Here is a 16,260-nt window from a genome sequence, read left to right as displayed (position 1 = left end):
GTCTTCAGTTGTGACTCAATATGTCCCGGCCTGGGACAGTCCCCCGGCTGGACATTTCTGCCGCCTGCCCCCAAACAACCAACAACGGGACTTCAGGGGCAGATGCTCCTCTCACTGCCAGGTGGCAGCGGGAAGGGTGGGGACTGGGGAGTGCCGCACCACCGGGGCCCCTCCCCTGCAACCCAGTCCATGCAGCCCTTGTGCAGGGACTACTGAGGAGCTCCTGTCCACGCCACAGGCCGCTGGCGCAGAGGGTGGAAAAACATGGCAATGGTTCCACGTGGAAGCCAGCCCTTCCTTCTCTTGCTTTTGGACCAATGTTTAGGTTTTGCCCATAGGATCAGGTGCAGAAAAGGGACCTCTAAGGAGCAAGCAAGGTGCCAGGAGGGTGCCGTGCGGGGTGGGGGGTGGGCGGCAGGCTTGGGAAGCCCTCCCGCTCCTCACCTCAGGTGCTGGTCCCAGGCTTCCCTCCTGGGCGAGGACTCCCTCCTCCCCAAGAAGTAGGTCCGTTGTGGCCACAGAGCCAGTGGCTGAGCCTTCTCAGCTGGGAAACAGGGGTCCCAGCCGCTGCCCCCCCTTCTGCTGCACCCAACCCCAGGCCTTCACAAACTACGGCTGGGCCCAAGCCACCCGGCATCGCTCTTCTGCATGACGTGGCCGCTGAGCTCTCAACTCCCACATCTCACCTCTTGTTCCAAATTCTGCCTGGATTCCTAACGCATTTGGAACTTAGGATTTCCAAGTAAGTCTTACTCCCTCTCCTCAAACCTCGTTGCGCCCAACTCCTCCCTCAGAAATAGTGCTGGTGATGGGGGAGCCACCACATTCACAGCTGCCTGGGGCAAAACTTTCCCTGAAACCCTGGGAGATGCCCTTTTCTGCACGAGATTATACTGTGACCAGAAGTTCTGAACCACGAGCGCCTGGAGCCCTCTAGGTGTGGCCCCCACTCTCCTTTCACAGCAGCTGCTCCGACAGCAAGCTTGTCGATTCGGTCACCCCCCAGCCCCACCCCTGCACCCACCTGCTGCCACACCCCTCCCTGCTGACCTACTTGCCCCCCCCCGCAACCAGTGACCCCTGCACCCCCACGAGCAGATCAGACCATATCACCGTGTGCTGCAGGAGTAAACCCTCACTACTACGGGGCCCCTGCCGGGACCTCGCCCCCCAGAGCCGGCTCCTCTGCGGCCCACCAGCCACCACGGCCCTCATGCACCCCTGCCTGGGCCACTCCTGCCTCTGCACGGCTGCCTCACTTTCTTTTCTGGATGTCCCTTAGGAAGACTCGGCAAAAGGGACATCCAGCTCCCCCCCCCGCCCCCCCCCCCCCGAGCTGCCCCGTGTGTCTGCCCACTCGCCAGCTCGGCAGCCTGCTCCTTCTCTTCACCGCCCCCTGCAACTTGTGTAATTACCTTTGCTCGGCCTTAGCGCCACAGGGCAGGGGCTGGCCCACCGCGAGCTTACACCCCTGGTCCATGGCGGGGCCAACAGTGGAAACTCCGCACGCATTTGCGGAAGGAATGACAAATACGCCCACACCTTCAACAGCCCATCAGCTCCAGACCCGTTCGCCCCCTTGGTCAGACTGCAAATCCACAGCCCTGTATCCGGCCCCTGGCTGTCACACCGAGGGGTAGCCTGGTGTCACCATTGTGATGTGTCATCCTACTGGGCCCTGGTCTGCCCCCTCTCCATTCCTGAGTCGCCATCCTGCCACTGGTCATCTTGTCACATCTCCTGCCCGCTGGCTTCCCACAGAGGACGTAGGGGGCCAGGGTGGAGCCCCGATGGCCACACATCTCATGCACCAGGCTGCCTGGCCCTGCTCCAGGGGTTCCAGGGAAAAAGAGCCCCGTCCCACTGTTTGGGGACAGTTTAGCTATGCCTGCTCTTCTGGTTCCTTCACCTTCTACAAACATGTCCAAATCTGCCACCTGAGTGGCCATTTGATCTCCAGATTACAGATTACACCCTCAGGTATGCCGAAAGCACCCAATAAATATTGTGGATGAATGATTATCCGTGAGTGAGCAGAGAACCACCCCCAACCCCTAACACTTTGGTCCCTCCCTGTCCCTCACCATCCTGAAGAGCGATGGTGAATCCCCAATTCTGAATGAATGGAGAGAGACCCCTCCCAGCCCTGTGACACCCTGCTCCCTCCCCGTCCCTGAACACCATAGAAGAGAACCACCCCTCAGTCTCTTAAGGGTGCTCCATGTCCTATGGCTAAACCTCCTGCCAGCAGGGACGGTGAGACTGCACGGTGACACTCTCCCCGGTCCTGCTCCTCCTGCCTCTCCCCAGGCCCTGGGGCTGTAGCTCCTTCCCTACCACCCAACTCTTCTTCTGCCTCTTCCCTGAGATGACCTCAGTCTCCAGGGCCACAAGCACTACAGTGAGGGCTCCCTGAGCCTTCCTAGCCTGCACCTGTCCCCTGAATTCCAGGCCCAGCAGGCCCAGCTGCTGAGCCTCGTCTGCCGGCGGGCACCTGAACGGGCTCCCTCAGGAATTTACTGACCAGCCGAGGGCTCTCCCAGACCTCAGAGGTCATCCTGGGGAACAGCTGGATCACCTTCTTGCCTCCTCACATCCCAGCAGGCGCCAGGCCCCCTCGCTGGTCTGGTCTGTACCCCGGCTCCAGACTTGGGTCCCATCTCACCGTGGCCTCCTGGTGATCTAGACCATCCAGGTCCAACCTGCACTGCCATTCACCAGCTGCTCGACCTGGCACCCCTAGGCCTCAGCTCCTTTGCAGGTAAACTGTGACAGAACAGTACAAGAGTCGCGCTGCTGGCTGAGTCAGACGCTGCAGGACTCGGCACAGATCGCCCGCTCCTGTCTGCCTGCCACCCTCGTCACTTTGCTAGCACCTGCGCCCACCTGCCCGGAGGGCCCAGCTTGATAAGTAAACCTGATGAGAAGTGGCTGGGCCATCCTGTAAGTACTGAGCATAGCAGCGACGTGAAGGACTCTACAGCCCGCAAAGATAAACAAAGGGACTACCACAGAAAGTGTGCGTGACCCTGGTCTAGACACTCTCAAATCCATCCTCCACACAACTGACAGAATGATTTTTCTAAAAACTGAATCCAGACTAAAGTTCTTTGCTAGATCCCAAAGCTGTCCCACTAAAGGACAAACTCCTCAGCTCCCCCTCACACACACCCCCAATGCTGGGCTTTTTACAATTCCATAGCCCACAGTCAAGCCCCTGTGCGTGATGCTTCTGCCACCTGGGATGACAATCTCCCTGACCACAGTGAACGATCTGGAAGTCCCTGGCTGTGCCATGATAGTGATGCTTCTGCTGTCCCTTTCCCCTCCTGCCCTATGTCTACAGTGAAGGACCTCCTCCACCACCAGTGAGCTTCCCTCCTGTGGACACCCGTCCAGGCCTCACCCCTGAACCTGAGTGTCCCCTTATATGTTGATAATGATTGTGCAGATGTGACTCAGTTAAGGATCATGAGATGAGGAGATGATCCAAGGGAGCCCTAGATGCAACCCCGAGTGTCCTTATAAAAGGCAGGCAGAGGGACATTAGACAGTGATGGAAGAGGCCACATGACCACAAAGGCAGAGAGGGGAGTGATGTGGCCACAGCCCAGAAGCGCCTGGAGCCCCCAGAAGCTGGAAGAGGCAAGGACAGACTGCCCCCTAGAGCCTTCAAAGGGAACACAAACCCGCTGACACCTTGATTTCAGCCCAGTGACACAGAGACTGGATTTCTGGCGTCGGCACTAAGAACATGTGCGTGTGGTTTCCAGCCACCACGTCTGTGGAAACTTGCCACGGCAGCCCTGGGAACAAATGCACCTCCTCACACACTGTCCTTTGTGCCTCCTCCTTCTGGGGCGCGGCTTGGCTACAACGCGGACCACACCGTACTGCCACCATCTGTCCTGCCTGACTCTGGGCTCCTGGAGGGCAGGGGCTCTGCCTTATCAGGCTGGTTCCCAAGACCTAACCAACGGGCAGAGCACCTGGGGCCCCGTCACCTTTTGTTAATAAGAGAATGACCACTTCCAGTGATAGTGGAGTGGAACTCTGTTTGTCTTTCAGAACATTCCTTTTCACCGCTGGAACCATTTTTCTTTGCATCAAAACCCAACCTTGATCCTCATCCCTCCATTAAGACCCTAGGAATTACTTCCGTTTTGTAGAATAAAATCAGATGCTTTTCCATTTGTTCTCCACAACCCCAGGATGGCTCACACCCAGAACTAACGGCGAGCTGCCTATCTTGTGCAGAACGAGAGCCTGTTTTTATTTAAAAACAAGAACAAAAACACCCCCCCCCAAACTTCCAGCTATGAACACCGACAGAAATTGGCCAGTGAAGGTGAGTGTTAAATGGACAAAGCTGCTCCTAGAGGAGGGGCCTGTGTGAAGCTCTCCCTTGCCCATAGCCCTCAAAGCGCTAAGCAGTTTAAATACTTGCTGTATTGTGACAAGAAGGTTGGTAGCCCCACCTTCTGCAGCCTAATGGGCTGATTTCATACCACCAGGAAAAGCAGGACCACACTGCCCCAGTAAAACGCCACAGGTTCCTTGGTTGGCCGTGCTCACCTGTCCGGGTGGGCCTGCAACCAGTTCTCTCCCGTTCAGAAACCCCCGGGGATCGCACCCCACTGGCTCCTTTCTCCTGTACCAGCCGTGCTGCAGGGCAAGATCCTTGGAAAGAGCCATCCAGAAGAACCACTACCACCACCCAGGCTGCTCCAGGCCCAACTTTCTTCCCCAGCCCCTCTTTTTCAGACAAGTGTCAAGAATGGCTCACCGGCACCCCTACATTTCTGCTTTCTGTCACCAGTACTTCCTTATAACACAGGCCTGAAACAGCAAGGTGTAACCCTGTGTCTTTCCACTCCTAAGTGGGTCCCTGGACTCCAAGGGGAGTGGCACTGCCAGGGAGACGTTCCTGTCCTGGGCCCCAGAGGGAGCGGGCACCCTACCTTCTCAGATCATCCTTGGGCCTGCCACGGGACTCTACAGAAGGGTCGGAAGAAAGGTGGCAGCCACTCCTGACACAGCCCACAGCCCAGAGGGTCTCATTCTCCTTTTCCCTCAGGTGTGTGGCAGGTGGCAGAACAAACAGGTTTAACTGCAGCTGCCAGAGCAAAACTCCTCCCTTCCAGGATCTAGGAGGGGCAGGAAGCAAGAGCGCAGCCCCGAGATAAGGAGGCCTCCTCTGCCTCCCCACTCAGGCTCTGCCTCCCCCCTCAGACTGTGCCTATGCCCCTCAGGCCTTCCGTCCTGCACAGCAGCTTCCCCTTCCCCACCACAGTCTATGAACTGAACGGTTCTCCAGAGCTCATGTCCAGAGAGCAGGCAGGTCTCAGAGTCCCCGCTCTGCTCGCTGCCTATGTGCACTTCCTGGCTGGAGAGGAAAGAGCTCAGCCTGTTGACCCTGCACTTGTCAGAGTGACGCAGAGTGACACAGAGGCCCAGGGCTTCAGAGTCTCAGAAAGTGCTGGTGTGTCTCAGGGGAGTGAACATCAAACACCCGCTGGGGGCCAGGCTCTGCGAAAATGTTACCCGATTCAAGGCATTCTCCCACTTTGGACTCACCAAAGCTGTATTGTACTTGAAAATTTCATTTCGAATTTGAATGGGGTGAGCAGCAGAAGGAGCAAGGAAGGAACAAGTCACAGTAGCCAAGTGTGTCCTTCAGGGACTAACTGAGGCCCTCCTCCCAGATAGCAATTTCCTTAAGGCTGCGACTCCACACCTCCCACCCCCTTACTCTGCATACAGCAGGCACTCACGACCGCTTCCTGAAGCAAGTTAAACACAGCTCACGATAACTTCTTTTTCAGCCATTTTTGTTTATAAGCCAACCACCCGAGAGAAGTGGGATTTCTATTACCGCTGCTGTGTGGACTCCGAGCAGATGCGGCGGCCTGACACCACACACCTGTTCACAGCCCTGCAGGATGGGCCCCACTGGGCTAAGATCAAGGGCTGCATTCCCGCAGAGGCTCCTGCGGAGAACCCTCCTCCCAGACGGTCCCGCTTCTAGAGGTGCCAGCGTTGCTTGACTTGCAGCCCCTCCTCACCTTCCAAGCAGCAACACTGCATCTCTGCTCCTCCGCTACCCCCACCCCTGCTCTTCTGCCTCTTGTCTTCTGCTTCCTCCGGCCGTGATTACGTGGCCCACCTGGATAACCCAGGATGCGGTTCCTAGTTCAAGGTCAGCTGATCAGCACCCTTCCTTCCACCTGCTACCTTTGTCCCCCCCCCCTTACCACGTCACATACTTGCAGGTTCTGGGGGTTAGGATGTGGACATCCTGGGGGGCCGTTTTTCTGCCGACCACAGGAAGGGAGACAGGGAAAAGACGTCCAGCTTTCCCAGGGGCCGGGGCCATCCACACACCGCTCTGTCCACGGTGCGGGCAGCCCAGCTCCGGAGCCCGGCACCGTCTGCGTTCATTACATCACAGGACGGCTGTGTGTGCTGAAGCTGTATCGTCAAGGTTATACGTCAGGAGGACGTTCAGCAAAAAGTTACCCTTCCATTCGAAAGCCACATTCCAAAAAACACTTCCCATTATCAGGGTTGTTTTCCAGAAAGCCTGAAAATAAGGGGGCGCAATTAAAATTTCACCATCCACCCAAATCAGTGGGGTTGCCCCTGACCGAACCCATCTTCTGTCCTGTTCTCCCTAGGGCCGGCTCCCCGGACACAGCAGTCAGCACCGCAGGAGGCACGCAGCCCGGCTGGACCCGCTGCAGCCGTTCTGGACGCGTGGGGATCTGACACTTCCGCACTGGCACTCAGTGTCTGCGCCATGCCTCGTTCCCTATGGCATGTCCCCGGGTGAACACAGACGCAGGAGCGCTCTCCTTGGGAACCCCAAGCTGTGAGTTCCAGGGAGCGACTGCACTTGTTACAGATAAACAAGCAGGAGTCAAAAGAAACAGAGACAAAAAGAAAAACTGAATCTCTTCCCAGATTTCCCTATTATCAGGATGTTTTGTCTAAGTAATTGTCTTGGTCTCATGAGAAGGAAAATCCACATAAAATTCCTAAAGCCACAGTCCCGAGTATTAGTGAAAGGAAAAGAGCACTTGCTAAATTTTCTCTCCAGTGTCCCAGGTACCATTCCACAAATGTCTACAAGATAAAGAAATGACGTCCCTGTCACGGTGCTGACCCAATTCAGGATGCTGGCCCGCTCTCTCAGATCTGAGACGCTGTTTTTGAAAGAGGAAACACTCGAGTATCTGCAGAGCGACTCCCGACGGCTGCCGTGAGGACTGCCACACAGCTGCCCAGAGGGTCTTAAGACTCAGATGAAAGGGGCCGTGTACTTGTGAGCCTGCACGAGCCCACCTCAGAGGCCACACGTGGGCGGGGGCTGGGGGGGGACACACCACCAGAACGAAGCCTGCTCCTGTCACACTCTGGGTCTGTCCGCACCACCTCTGTGGCTCAAGGAAGCACAGCAGGTGAGGTGCACAGTTGCACCAACAGCTGAAACCAACACGTTCACTACACGGCTGTGGCTGTGTAAGTGTGGCAGGAACCACAGTGGGGTACAGTTTTAGGGGGAAGAAGGCTTTAGCTACAGAAGGCATCAAATGCTCAGACGGACACCTCAGCTGAGGGATCATAGGGGACACAAAGTGGCTCATATACACTTGCAAGTCTAGGACTTTCTCCACCGCCCTGGGGCGTAACACGCCTTCTGTGATCAGGTCCAGTGAGAACACCAAGACTACTCAGCCTCCAGGCCACTGCCTGAACAAACGCATGCTTCACCGGAGTCCCCCCCACTGCCCAGGATGAGACACCCGCCCAAGTCCAGAGGGGAGAAGCCTGGCCCATCAATGTATCTTTCAGCAGGGCCCTGGAGGCCAGAATAGAGGGCTCATTGAGGCTGTTGGGGAGGGGCCCTGGGGAGGCTGCTGGCTGCTGCGCCCACAGGCCCAGGCTGGACCGTCCTGCTCAGAGGCCTGTGGGGTGGGGCTGGGAACTGGGGGGAGATCTGTCCCAATACATCTCTGAAAAGGGAGAGGAAGGAGAGGCTGCAGCACCTGATTCCTCTTCACGAACCCTCCTGTGACCCCATGCTTTTGCCAAGTTTTGGTCCTTACACTGAGGAGCCAGCAAGAGGCAGCTGACATCAGCAGACGCATGGTCCCAAACCTACGCTCTGTGGAAAATGCACTAGGGAAAGACGTCAAGCATACACTCTGGGACAACAGTGAAAAGTGGGGGTGCTGTGCTAAGAGACCCTGGTTTCCCTGGGGCAAAAGCTGGATCTGGCAGACAGGAGAGTGACTGAGAGTGCTGGGGGCCCGCCAAGCCTGGGGACACACAGGGCAAAGGGAAGGCACCAAGTAACAAGGATGGAGGAGGAGGCGCCACGACCCCAGGATGAGAGGACCAGGCCAGATGGAAGAGCGGGAGGAGGGTGGACAGTTTGGGTGCAAAAGGAAGGAAAGTAAGACCTGGGTCGGGGGAGGCTGGCCTGCTGCGGGTATGACAGAGTAACAGTCTGAGAGGGGAGGGCTCCCTAGTGGGAGAGGAGAGGCCCGGCAATCAGAGAAAAATCATGGTGGGGAGGGGCAGGAAGGGACTGGACTCAGGGACAGCTGTCCCAGTGAGTCAGGAAAGGAATGAGTCCTCCAGGGTCCAAAGCTGTCCCACAACAGGCAGAGGCGGGGAAGAGTCAGAGCAGGGCAGGAGTCCCCTGAGTAGGAGAGGGGTAGGTGTCCCATAGTAGTCAGAGGGGGTGGGAGTCCCGCACTAGTCAGAAGGGCAGGTGTCCTATGCCAGTCAGAGGAGTAGGTGTCCTGCACCAGTCAGAAGGGGAGGTGTCCCGCGCCAGTCAGAGGGGGAGGTGTCCCGCACCAGTCAGAGGGGGGAGGTGTCCCGCACCAGTCAGAGGGGGTGGGTGTCCCGCACCAGTCAGAGGGGGGAGGTGTCCCGCACCAGTCAGAGGGGGTGGGTGTCCCGCACCAGTCAGAGGGGGTGGGTGTCCCGCACCAGTTAGAGGGGGAGGTGTCCCGCACCAGTCAGAGGGGGAGGTGTCCCGCACCAGTCAGAGGGGGAGGTGTCCCGCACCAGTCAGAGGGGGTGGGTGTCCCGCACCAGTCAGAGGGGGGAGGTGTCCCACACCAGTCAGAGGGGGTGGGTGTCCCGCACCAGTCAGAGGGGGAGGTGTCCCGCACCAGTCAGAGGGGGAGGTGTCCCGCACCAGTCAGAGGGGGAGGTGTCCCGCACCAGTCAGAGGGGGGAGGTGTCCCGCACCAGTCAGAGGGGGGAGGTGCCCCGCACCAGTCAGAGGGGGGAGGTGCCCCGCACCAGTCAGAGGGGGGAGGTGTCCCGCACCAGTCAGAGGGGGGAGGTGCCCCGCACCAGTCAGAGGGGGGAGGTGTCCCGCACCAGTCAGAGGGGGAGGTGTCCCACACCAGTCAGAGGGGGGAGGTGTTCCGCACCAGTCAGAGGGGGGAGGTGTTCCGCACCAGTCAGAGGGGGAGGTGTCCCACACCAGTCAGAGCCAGTGAGAGTCCTGTAAGTCAGCCAAGGTAGGTGTCTCTCAAGTCAGAGGGGGAGGTGTCCGCCGCCCGTCAGACGAAGGAGACAGTTTCTTGGGAGTCTGAGGGCCGGGGCGGGACGTGGCGGGGTAGGAGGGCGGCGGCGCGGGCCCGTCGCGAGGCAGGGCGCGGCGGCCACGGGTGCAGCCGTCACTCACCCGGTGCAGGCTGGCTCCGGGGCCCGCGGGCGGCGGGGCCTCCCTGCAACAAGGCCGGGACCCAGCGGGCAGCCGACTTCCGCCCGGCGCACTCGCCCGCTCTCCGGGACGCGCTCCCGGCAGCCTCTGCTCCGCGGCTGCGCGCCGGCGCGGGCGGGACTGCTGGGAATTGTAGTTTTTACTGCTCGGCGAGCCCCTACGGGGGCCGGGATTAGAGGGAGGGGTGCAAACGTGCGCCGGGACCGCCCCGCAGGCCCCTTCCACCGCTTTGTCCCGGAACGCTGTCCCCACAAAAGCGGGAGGCGGGGATCATTTCTCGAGCTGAGATGTTAGGACCTCTTGCCTGGCGCTGTTGACCCCTGTGGTCTCCCGGGAGCCGGGGAAACGGGGACCCCTTTATGCCACCCTCATTATCAGAGAGCCCCTCTCCTCGGCTCTTCTGATGGGCCACTTCGGAAAGCTGATCAGTTTCCAGAGCAAAGATCAGGGCGCAGGTCTACAGGCTTGCAGTGTCCTGGCGGGGGGAGCGTGCTGGGGGTGGGGGTGGTGGTGGTTCCCTGCCCTTGATTTACTGTCAAAGAATGTCCTCCAAATAAGGGTATCCAGTTCGCCCCGTTTCTCCAGTCCCCTCCCCGGTCTCTGAGCTATTTTAATGGAATATATTAAGAGGCATCCCTGCTCTCCACCCCCAAGTCCCGCAAAATTGCCCATTTTAGAAATCAAGAGAAAAGCCTGGTAGCAGTGAAGTGTTACATGAGAGCCAGGCAAGGGTTGGCGTTCTGCGGGTCTGCAGCTTGGCGTGCCCGCAATCACCCCAGGGCCTCCCAGGAGCCTTCCATTAGGTAACAGATGCACAAGAGAAAAATTCAAATTATGTAAATGGTGTCCAGTGAAAAATAACCCTCCCGTCCCTGTTCCGCATTCCCTGCCCAGAGGCAGTCACTATTACTAGTTTCTTGTGGTTATTGTTAGAGAGATTTTGTGACATGCAAACAAATCATAAAGGCATATATGAAATTACCTTTTTAAAAAACCAAATGGAAATTTGCTAAACAGTCGGTTCGGCATTTTTGGCCGGTGGAAAGGGGACAAACCCTTCTTGAATTTATTTGTTTCTCGTTATGTGAAACTGAGCTCTAACTATATACCACATATTACTATTATTTTAAATTATTTGAACCTTTTATTTGCGAAGATATGTATATATGCCTCCCAGCTTGAGAAAGAAAAGGCTAGTCCTGCTCTCTTGAAAGTTCTCCATACTTCTCCCCCTTCCAAACCCCCTCCCACCCCAGGAAGTGAGTGCAATCTTGAATCACTCTCATGCTTTATGTTATAATTTTAGCAAATAGGTATGTATCCCTCAACAATATATATGCATATTATAACTTGTACAAAAATGAAATAAAATTGTATGCGATGGGTGGGCTATCCCATTGCTCCACAGATATCATCAGGCGTGTTCATTCTGCCAATCTGATGGGATGAGATATCTTCTCATTGCCTGATTGCTGAGAAGTTGTGTATCTTTCTTGTTTTTTGGCCATGTAGATTTTTTCTTCTGCAGATGCCCCGACATCTCAGTGTCATTTTGGGGAAATAACCCATCCTTTCCCCATTGGTATATATGCAATGCCATCTTTTGTCACAGATCAAGTTTCCATATATACATGGGTCTGTTAGGGGCTCTCTAATATGTCGTATGGGTATCATTGCTCTTGTCTGCTCCAATACCACAGTCCTCACGCTTACCTCTTTATAATAAACCTCCATATGTTGTAGGATAATTCCCCCTCAGCCCCCTCCTACATCCCATCCACCCCTAACTTTTGGGGTTTTGAATGGAGTTGCTTTAAATCTACAGATTAATTCGGAGAGACTTGGGAGTTTTACGATGTTAAGCCTTCTACCCAAGAGCACAGTTTGCCTTTCCATTTACTTTGGTCTCCGTTAATGTTTTTCAAACATTTTTCACTCCGCAGCACAGCTAACAAGCTGTGTGGTTATGTAGACGCGTGTTTCCTTCTCTGCACAGTTGCATAGTACTCCCCAGTGTGCATGTCCTGTTATTTCTTTTGCCAGGCCCCTAATGCTGTCCTTCTAGGATATGTGTGATCTTCTTGCATTACAGCAATGCTTCAGGGCAAATCCTCCAACTCGCGTGTTGGAGCACAGCTGTGAGTCTATTTGTAACATAAATTGCTGGAAGGAAGATTCCTAGGTCAAAGGGCGTTCACATCCTCTAGTTCACATCCTCTAGACGCGGCCTTCCTGCCTTCCGGAGAGGCCGTGCCCCGGAAGTGCTCTTCACGTGCACCCAGGTGTTCCTGTGGTTTAAAGTCTCCTTACTTCCTTTGCATGCTTGGCGACACCACCTTGGCCTTCGTCGAGAACTCTTCTCCCCCTTTTGTTTCTGTGGCTCTACCTGAAAGACTAAAAAATCTTCACTTTAATCCTCCATCGTGTGCTTACTTAACATCCCGGCTCACTCATTTCATAGTTAAGGCTTAAAATGGAGCAGTCCACCAGGGGGCCCTCCCATTTTATTTATCAAGGAAAATGCTGCGGGATGGTGACAGCTCCGTGTTCTCTCTGAAAGTGCCAAAAAGGAATTCCCACGACAGGGACATAAACAGCAAGAGATGGAGAAACTGCGGCATGGGGCAGTTAGTGCCTGGTGAGAGCCAGAAAGCACGTGGCAAAAGGCAGACCGCAAATGTGATTTCCTGTCCCTGACGGTTCGTCTTTGCGTCCAGTCCAGGGGGGCTTCCAGGGAAAGGCTTGTCCTCCTTACACAGAAGTCTTCTCCGGGCGTGAGGGCCGGTGACGCAGCAGATGATCCTTCTGTCCTTGCAGCTGCCGGTCCTGATCCCCACCTGCCCCCAGGCTTCCAGAAGGCAGGCACTGCCATCCAGGAGCAAGGAGCATGGGCCAGCGGCCAGGGAGGCTGGGTCTGGCCGCCAAGTTTCCATCTCTTCCAAATCTCCACGGAGACTCCGCGCCCCCACCCTTTGGCAGTGGGACGCCACCATCTGAGCCTGCTTGTGGCTCCCCTTCCGAACAGAATGCAGAAGTTCGCAGTGCTGCTCTCTGCCCTTGTGGGATGGCTGGGCAGCCTGGCCCAAAATAGCTGGGACAGGCAGAATGTTGGGGCCACAGTGGGAAAAAAATCACAGTGTTGCTAATGACAGGCTGTGCTTATCTGGAACCCAGCGTCTTACAGACGTTAACCGAGGTCACATAGTTTTTTCCAGGGATGAGAAAACAGACACAATAAGCAGCAGTGATATGCCCGGAGAGAGAGAAGGGATTGCCAAACAGGGAAGGACATAGAATGCTGCCTCCTGGGAATGTTCTCTACCCCCGTGAGTCTCTGGACTTAAGGTCCCATGAGCTGCCCTTGTCTGAGGATATGGGGCCACTTGGGAAGGTTCAGGAAGCCCTTAAGTGTTTGGCCCAGACATCCTTGTGTGGGAGGTGTGAGCTCCTAGGGAATTCCAGGATGGGCGTGACCTATAACTCACTTGGGAACTGAAGAGAGAGACCTTGGGGGGGGGGGGGGTGCTCATCATTCTGGTTGGCCCTGGCCTCTGACCCATCACGGGGCTGATGAAATCTCCCTCAGGCACTGCTGCTGGCTTTGGGTTCTGGTTTGTTATTTATTTATTTTTTTTTTGCCATGACTCTTGTCCTTAATTCTTTTTTTTTTTTAAAGATTTTATTTATTTATTCGACAGAGATAGAGACAACCAGCGAGAGAGGGAACACAAGCAGGGGGAGTGGGAGAGGAAGAAGCAGGCTCCCAGCAGAGGAGCCTGATGTGGGCTCGATCCCATAACGCCGGGATCACGCCCTGAGCCGAAGGCAGACGCTTAACCGCTGTGCCACCCAGGCACCCCTCTTGTCCTTAATTCTGGCCAGGACTTTCCAACAGGAAGATATTTGCTGAACTGGGAGCAGTCTGCCCTGCTTGCAGGAGGACACTATGGCCTTAACAGAGGACCAACAATCAGGTGGTCTGCAAGACCATCCCGGGCTTGCCCAGTGTCGCTTTCCTACTTACAGTTTTAAAGTGGTGATGAAGTGAGTGACAGAGAGCATTAGGGCACCTGGCCAGCTCTGCGTTTGGGTGACAGACCTTGTTTCTTTCATTGAGGGCTGAACTGTCCTTGTGAATCTTTGCCCATTTGCCTGTTGGCTTGAGCTGGGAGCCATGATGCCCGAGATATGCTCAGACTGTAGTTCCCTTTTTTCTGGAACTTTCCATGCCTCTGAGCCTTCTGTCCCATGCGGATATCTTGGGAAATTCCAGGTACGTGTTGCCACATTTCGTATCAGTGCCCCTCACCCTCCTGGTTTCTGCCTCAAGAGATATGAGTAATCCTTTTCTAACCTCCTGGGAGACGTGGGGGCTCGACCCAAGAAGAGGGAAGGAAGAAGATTATACTTCCCGTAATGACAGTTATCCTGAACATTCTCATGCTTTGTATCTGCTCCGTCAGGCCTTTCATCGGCCATGTGACAATTACAGAGTCACAGTCCTTTACCCCAAGCCCACAAAATACGAAAAGCTCTGAAAACGTGGCTTTCACCCTTGAGGCTGGCGTGAAGGACGTTGGCAGAACAGTGTGACCCGCAGCGTTGTGAGGGTGCGGGCGTCGGGTGGGGGGGCCCTGCCCCAGAGCCCGGCTGGGAGAGAGGCGCTGAAGGACGTCTGCATCTTACTCGGAACACATCTGACTGCATGGGTTCCGGGTAGGAGACCCTGGACCCATCTCTGCTTTATAGATACCAAAACTAAGGCCCCCTGAGGTGGGGCAGCGTCCCAGGCTCAGGACTTAAGGCCTTCGGCTAGAACGAGCAGCTGCTGCTGGAAGACAGTCATGAACTGGCTGTATTTCTAGAGCTCTGCTCTCTATTGGGCCTCTGGATTCCCGTCTTGGAATTACCTTTAAGATAACTGTCTTTCAGGGGCACCTGGGTGGCTCAGTTGGTGAAGCGTCTGCCTTCAGCTCAGGTCATGATCTCCAGGTCCTGGGATCCAGCCCCACGTTGGGCTCCCTGCTCAGCAGGAGTCTGCTTCTCCCTCTGCCCCTGCTTGTGCTCTCTCTGTCTCTGTCTCTCTCTCAAATGAATAAATAAAAAGTCTTAAAAAAAAAAAAGGTAGCTGTCTCTCAGTTTTTCTTTTTTTCTTTTTTTTTTTTTAAAGATTTTTTTTATTTATTTATTTGACAGAGATAGAGACAGCCCATGAGAGAGGGAACACAAGCAGGGGGAGTGGGAGAGGAAGAAGCAGGCTCCCAGTGGAGGAGCCTGATGTGGGGCTCGATCCCATAACGCCGGGATCACGCCCTGAGCCGAAGGCAGACGCTTAACCGCTGTGCCACCCAGGCGCCCCTGTCTCTCAGTTTTTCAACACTAAAGCCATCTCAGATGGGATAAAGAAAGGGGACAAATCTCTGCATCTGTTTCTCTTCCAAGCCACGTGCCCAGCTTCTTGTGTCCACAGTCCTGGTGTGGATCTAGGACTCCCTGGCAGGGAGCCTGGCAGGGGCTGCATGGAGACGTGGCTTCCTTGTCTCTCCTGCTTTTCTTGTGTGTCTCCCCCGGGCATCCCTGCTGCGAAGGCCAGCTGAGGACAGAGCCACTAGGGGAAGGTCAGCCAGCGTACTGGGCCTGGGTCCTGTTGGCCAGGAAAGCATGTAGGAACGAAGACGAGCTTATCTCTGGGTTTCCTGTGTCGATAAGCAAGCAGGGATGTGAGTTTTGCCAAGCATAAGGCACATGCCAAAGATCATGAACGATTCCCGAGTGTTGTAACGCCAGCCGAAACCCCACCTCCAACGGAGACACGTTTACGTGATCCTGCCGTAGTGTCCTTGAAGTTCTCCGTGGCCACTCAAGGATCAGGGCATCCTTCCCTTTGTTCCCACAGGAGCCGGCGGACTGCCCGTGTCTCTGTGGCGCGGTTGCTGGGCCCTCCTGGCTTTGCCGCCCAGAAGCAGCACTCTTCTTTCATCTGCACGTTCTCCACTCTGCGGGCTCGAAGGTGTGCCTTTTGGGTGTGAGGCTTGCACGCTCCACCCCCTCTTGCCTCTTGGTTCCTCAGCCCTTCAGGCAGACACGTGGGGAGCAGCAGCAGGAAGGAATCTCCAAGGCCAGAGAGAATAGGGTGCTGTCTCGGTGCTTTGCCCGGAGCATCCCAAACCAGCAGCCCTGTTTCTGCATCTCCTGTCCGCACATGGCCAGAGAGAGAGGCCCTTGGGAGGGAGCGGTGATGACAAACAAGTTGCAGGTGTGACATCCCAGCTGATTGGGGGGAACGTGGGAACAGGGTTCAGAAAGAAGCAAGCAAGCAAACCGTTATCACCACAGCAGAGCGTCATTACTCTGGCCAGATCCTTCCTCTTCTCGCGATATGATAAGATGCCAGAACTAACCGTTCTGACTCAGTCTGGGGACGGAGACCAGCCTGACCGGGGCAGCTCCCCAAAAGCCCAGAGCAGCTCTCAGGGTGCGAGGCGGGGCCGGAGGAGCCTGTTCAGAGC

General features: G+C 55.9%; 1 protein-coding gene across 2 annotated transcripts in view; it reads right to left on the bottom strand.

Moving 5' to 3' along the window:
• The window catches only part of CANT1 (calcium activated nucleotidase 1), a 56,791-nt gene that overhangs the window by 6,842 nt on the left and 33,689 nt on the right, over positions 1-16,260 (bottom strand). The window contains exon 1 of one of the 2 annotated variants that reach the window (XM_087854034.1): positions 9,713-9,830. The exons of the other annotated variant lie outside the window; for it this stretch is intronic. The gene's annotated coding sequence lies outside the window, so the exon portion shown is untranslated. Of the gene's footprint in view, positions 1-9,712; positions 9,831-16,260 lie in introns of those variants that run through there. 2 annotated transcript variants of the gene reach the window in all.

The sequence above is a fragment of the Ursus americanus genome, chromosome 23 (assembly GCF_024610735.1).
Source record: "Ursus americanus isolate L20-20 chromosome 23, mUrsAme1.1.p, whole genome shotgun sequence".
Lineage (NCBI taxonomy): Eukaryota > Metazoa > Chordata > Mammalia > Carnivora > Ursidae > Ursus > Ursus americanus.
This window is presented reverse-complemented; position numbering and strand designations above follow the sequence as displayed.